Here is a 6,347-nt window from a genome sequence, read left to right as displayed (position 1 = left end):
CTCTCAACTGCTCGCGACCAAAACCGTTACGGTCATTACACTTTTCTGAATACTCTAAAAAAACGACCATTCGTGACTTGATTCGCAGTCTGAAATAAGTAAACTCTCTTCACTTATTTTAATTTTTACTAAGGGGATGTTAACGTTAAAGATGGTCAATCTGCACTCTGCAAGATATTTGGTAAGTATTTTCAATCTTAATGTTAAGAACATTATAAATAAATAAACGTCTTCAGATTCTCTTATAATAGTAATACACAATTAATCGATACTTATAGGTGTTTCAATGTTTTGAACTTTTTAAGTGCACATAGTTTCAAATCATAATTAATATTATTTCTTCGATGACGAGCACCCTTATTATATTGTACATTTAAACGATAAGATATTGTGTAAAGTAAATATAAATATGTAACATATAATATTCCTTTGTTTACTTTCAAAAAATGATAAATATGCTCTTACAGATCGTCATCGAGTGATTATACCTACCTATTGTAATAATTACAATTTACAATATTGCGAGAAAACACCTATCAGTTTCAATATAGGTAATGTTGAGAATAAAAAAAAAAATTAATGTTTTATGTACATATACATGGTTATTTACCAAACACGCTCACCTACATTTTTTTAATTTAAGTATACACTTATTCAAATTCTAAAAATCAGAATTTAAAATATAAGTTTGAAAGAGTTATTTCTCAGTTATCAAAATGTGTAAATTAAGGATAACATACCTACTTATTCTTTAAAAACGGTTTTATAAAAATATAAAATAGTTTTAATAATGAATCTAGTATTCATTATACTCGGATTATTTTTTATAAATGTTAATAAATTACGATTAATTAATTACCACGATTTAAAATCACTTGAAATGTATTGAAAAATTGCTAAAGAAAAAAGGGGGTAAACATGCTTGGTAAATTACTTTGTATATATATTAGGTGAAATAAACGGGTTCATTCGATACCCTGTCCGTAGCTAGTCACGTAGAGATAAATCGATTTCATATTTTACAGGACGTTTACCCATAACTACTGGTATTGGTATAAGCAATATGCATGTAAATATATTATGGTAAATAGTAATTCGCTTTATCCATACATAATGAGCCTTATTATTATGTATACATTTTTTATTCAATTATTCGTTTGATTTTTCTTCGTGAAATAGTCCAGAACATGAATTTCATACCAATTAAACAACTTTAATAATTTACTCTCGTGGGTTATAGCTATTAAGTACTATAAAGGCGTATAATATGTTTATTATAATTTATAAGTACCTATATACCTATTATGCGTAAATATTATAATATGTTCGTCAGAAAATTGCAGTTTTCGGAAATTTAGTCAATATAGTTGTAATCTCATGTAAGCAGAAATTCGGTATGTATATTATAATAGGAATCATATAATATAGGTACAATATAGTGTACGGTTTTAATACAATAATTAAAAACGGTTTAGTGTGAAATTCAATTAAAATTCAATATTTCATATAACGTATTCCTGTTTGACGTATATATATATTTATACTTAGTCGGTTTATTCAATGCAACTATAATTGGATATTTAATACAAAAGTATGGTTAATAAAACAGGATTCAAATATTCAATCAAGTTTAATTTTTAAACAATTAATTTACTATTAAAAGATGATGTTTCTTCGTTTCTTGAAATCATCATAATAACATAATATATCTGATTCATTTTTTGTGATTACCTATTTTAAAAAATATCATGCAACCATTAACTGAATAAAATAACGAGATCGGTTTTGGGTTAGGTATAACTGCAGGGGCCTGGATTTTAAAGTATATGCTTCTTTTTTATATATGAGATAGAAATCTAATTTTTATGCATCAACTCGTTTCACGCCATTCTGATTCCAAATAAACCAATTTATTTTTGATTTTATTTACAATTATTATTCCAGCTGTGAACTTTTTATATTTGTATTATATTAGTGTATATAAAAAATGTAAAAATCCAGAATGTGGGTATTGGATTATTATTGTTTTCGTTATCGGCTTATTTATTGAATATAATATATTAAACGTATAGATTATAGATCTACATATAGCCTGCAGTACCTATACGGTCAGTATGCCTATAACATCGATATTGACCATTTCAAAATTTAAGATTTAGTGTTATAATTTGAAACCTCTTGTATGAAGTATACACCGGGCGATCACTTCAGTGGATGTAGAGAAGCAGTTTTCAACTTTTTTTGATTCATGTGAGTTTAACTACTAGAATCAAACACTGCGTCACCCTAACAACATCAAAATAATAAACAATATTAGTTCTATATTAAAAAATTATCCTGTTATTAAAAAAAAAAAATACAGTACACAGAAAAAAAATGTTAAAAACGTTAATATTATGAATATAATAATATGATGTTTTTCGCAAAAATGTATTTATTTTAAAATTCTTTTTCCTTTTCTCGTTGATTTTTCGTGTCACCCCTAAACTGGGTCCATGTCACCTTTAGGTGACATGTCATCTCGGTTGAGAACTACTGATGTAGAGAGCATGTTTTCTACGTATAAAAATTGTCTGTCGAACAATAAAGTCAGTTTTACTTCTGAAAATCTAGGAAAATATATGTTAGTTAATTTAAATTAATATTTCAAATTTTTAATTCATTTTTATAACTAGTAAATGTTAATTTTTGGTCATGCTTCTTTTTTGCTTTTTTAAAACAATCGTGTGCTTTTTTAGTTGCTTATTATTATGCTTTAAAACCCAAGCCCTAGTTATAACATTTGATTTAATTATAATAATAATTATTAACATAATATACATAATGCTTTTATATACATTTAGTTGATATTTAGCCAACATTTTAGAATATCTACATAAAACAGTATCTGTACTTCTCAACTACCCACTCAATAATTTGTATTTATATAGATTTATGATTCGCAACACTTCTTAAAAAAAAATAAGAATTGTAAAATTATTCAAATACCTTGCACTAAAACTGGAACATTGAAATACAATGTGTGCCTTCCCTTATTTGCCATAAATAAAAAATTCTCTAACTCGATCATTTGGGAATGGTAATTGGAACAATTTTGTTAGAAAAAACCTTGAAATTATTTAAAAGTTCAATCGGAAAAATGAAAAAACAAACTATGCTGGTTATACCTATCCTTTCCTTCCTCTGTCAAAGAATGGGAATAAGAACACAATGGAAGAGAAGATTTGGAATAACTTCATCAAAAAAAAAAAAAAATCGTAAAAAGTCCAATATTATCGTCATAAACGTGGCACAAAAATGACTGCTCTTGTATAAGGTTAGGTAATAAGATAATATATATATAACATTTTTTTTCTTTTATAATAATATAATATACATGATCCATTGTATAATATATTAAAAACACTCTTACATCGCGAGTGTCGTATATCAATAAGTTTGACCTCAGGGATAGATTTCTAAAGAGTAAAAACAAAATTTATATTATAAACTTAATTAAAGATGATTTTTAAATAGGATCTCACTTCACGCACGACTTAAAATTTTTGTATGGACGACCGATACAAGTATAGGTATTATTGATTAAGTTATCTCACATAGGGTTAGGTTATAAATTATTTAAAATGAAAATATTATAGAAATATATGGCATTGAAAATATATGTTAATTACGTGCTATAATTATTGATAAAGAAAAATCAATAATTTTAATGGTGCTTTTTCTTTGATTTTATTTTTATTTATTGGACTATAAATGATTACATAACTTAAATAAATTGGTTTTTGTATGAGAAGAGTATACATGCACGTATATCAATTCAATGCTTATATAATGTATTATTTTATACTACCTAACTTATTTAACGTGAACGGTTTTTTTTTGAAACCAAAGGACACAGCTAGGGGAGTTGATGCTAACTGAGAGCAGCGTTGTGAGTTTGTGACCATCATAATAATTATTCATTCTTTGTGTAAACAATTAATTGAAATAATTAAAAATGTAAAATATTTACGTTATGCGTTTATAGAGTAATTTACTAGATATGCTCATCCTCATTTTTTAATTTTTTAAAATAAATACTTACCTAAATACCTTATTTTACGATTATAGGTACCTATAGGATCTTTTTGTACTAATATTCTACTTTAAATTACTTAAATGTATTTTAAGAATAGTTTCTCAGTTATTTAAACGTGTAAATCAAGTTATATATATTGTAATATAACAATTTTCACCAAATATTTAAATTATCGTTTTCTATTTACAACAATTTTTTTAAAAATATTTCGAATATTATTGAGTATAATTAAAATGGGCATACAAATTTAAAATTTTTTTGTTCTTTTTTTTTTAATTTTGACTTAACATTATTTCGTGGATATAAATATATTACAATTTAATGCAAGATCTCAAAAATACATTCTTATATTTATATAAAAATGCATAAATACATCTTACATATTTATATGCATTTAAGTTAAAACTTTATCAAAATACCAACAAAAAAAAATTTACGAACTATATAGTGCAGTTAAAAATGCATTTTTCTTTCTTCATGCAAGTTTTGAAAACTTAATACAAATTTCTCATAAATAGTTTATATTGATACTATAAAATCTAAAATTATATTAAGACAATTATTTTTTAGACATTTAAGTTTCAATTTGGATAAAGTTACTTTTTTAAAAGAGACCTATATAATGATCCATTTGATACAAAATGCACAACAGAATGGTACACATTTATACTTACCTTTTTAATTTTATATATTATAATATTAAATATACCTATGTCAGTGCTAAGTGGAGATATCTGCAGAGAATGAATGAAGCTTAAAATTAAAATAGTAAATTAAATTTTTATTTTATATTTTTTGTTATACTGGCTATTTGATTATATAAGTATAGTAAATTAATGTATAATTTTGTTATTATAATTACTATTTACTAATAAAATAAATACATTTCGGACGATAATTAATTTAACTCACTATATTACTAATTTTAAAGCATATATTAGATACTATAATAGCTATATAAATATATCATTATACAATATTCTTAGTAATATAATTCGCTGAAATACTGTATTCGTCAGAATCATATTTTCCTGCAGTATAATTTATCATTGAATTAAAATGTAATATATCTATTATAGTGATACAAATATTATACAGTGTACTCCGTTCACTCAACACGTACTGTAAACAGTTTAAATAGTAAATAGTAATAGTGGTTAACTATTTATGTACTTTTTTCATTAGTCCATGGACCGATTTTAAAGAAACTACGTTATTCAATTACGGGTCTTAATTATTATTTATTTTAGAACTGTTGGTTAAACTTGGTGTTTCGTATTCACTACCATAGAATATAATCCATGATCAAAAATATTGATCACTTGACAAGATTTTTTGCATTAAAATCATTAAATGGAGGTAGAAGCAGCTAGGTTTAGGTATTTATGCGTGGTAAATTGTAAAAATTGAAATATTGAACGTTTGTATCGATTATGACGTGTGTATAATTATGGGTTATACCCACCCATATATTAAATATTTTTATAAATTTGACGCCAGACATCTCATCAACATGTTTTTTACATTTAATTTCAAAACGTTTTAATACTTATAATAGCATATGGTAAGAAAATTAACGATTTTATTATTATACCTATATATATACATAATTTATTTGTAATTTTTTATGACTGGAAAATAGTATAAAAGGAAAAATAATCGACTGCAGGTTATACTCGATATTTTAGTCAGCCCATTACGATGCCAATTGTGTAAAAATAACTTTATATAATATTATTAATAGTACACGATGGAAAAATGTCCCACGTAATAAGTACATCTGCTGATTGATGTGTTTTATGTCTTCCAGTTGCAGTTGTGTTTGATGATATAGTATAATAAATTATATTATTATAATGTGCTATAATACTAGGAAAAAAATTATGACTACTTATAATAAAAAAAAATTGTTTTTGTTTTTTTGAAAATTTTTTATTGGTTTTACAAAATCATGCGCTGCTAAAATTAGAAGAATCAAAGTCAAGAGTATTTAATATATTCCCTACTCTAGACAAATCAAGCCCATAAAAACAACTTATATAAACTATTCGTACATCATCTATATAATATATATTAATGATAAAAAAAAAAAAATAATAATAATATAATAATGATAATAATAGTATAATGATAATAATAATAATAAAAAAATAATAATAATGATAATGATAATCAAAATGCAGCAACAGAAGACCGCTCTAAAATAATGTTTTTATCGTTTGAACTTTTGGAATGAAGCGTTTTTTATCATGATTTTTATATAATATAA

This window comes from Aphis gossypii, chromosome 2 (genome assembly GCF_020184175.1).
Source record: "Aphis gossypii isolate Hap1 chromosome 2, ASM2018417v2, whole genome shotgun sequence".
In the NCBI taxonomy this organism is placed as follows: domain Eukaryota; kingdom Metazoa; phylum Arthropoda; class Insecta; order Hemiptera; family Aphididae; genus Aphis; species Aphis gossypii.
This window is presented reverse-complemented; position numbering follows the sequence as displayed.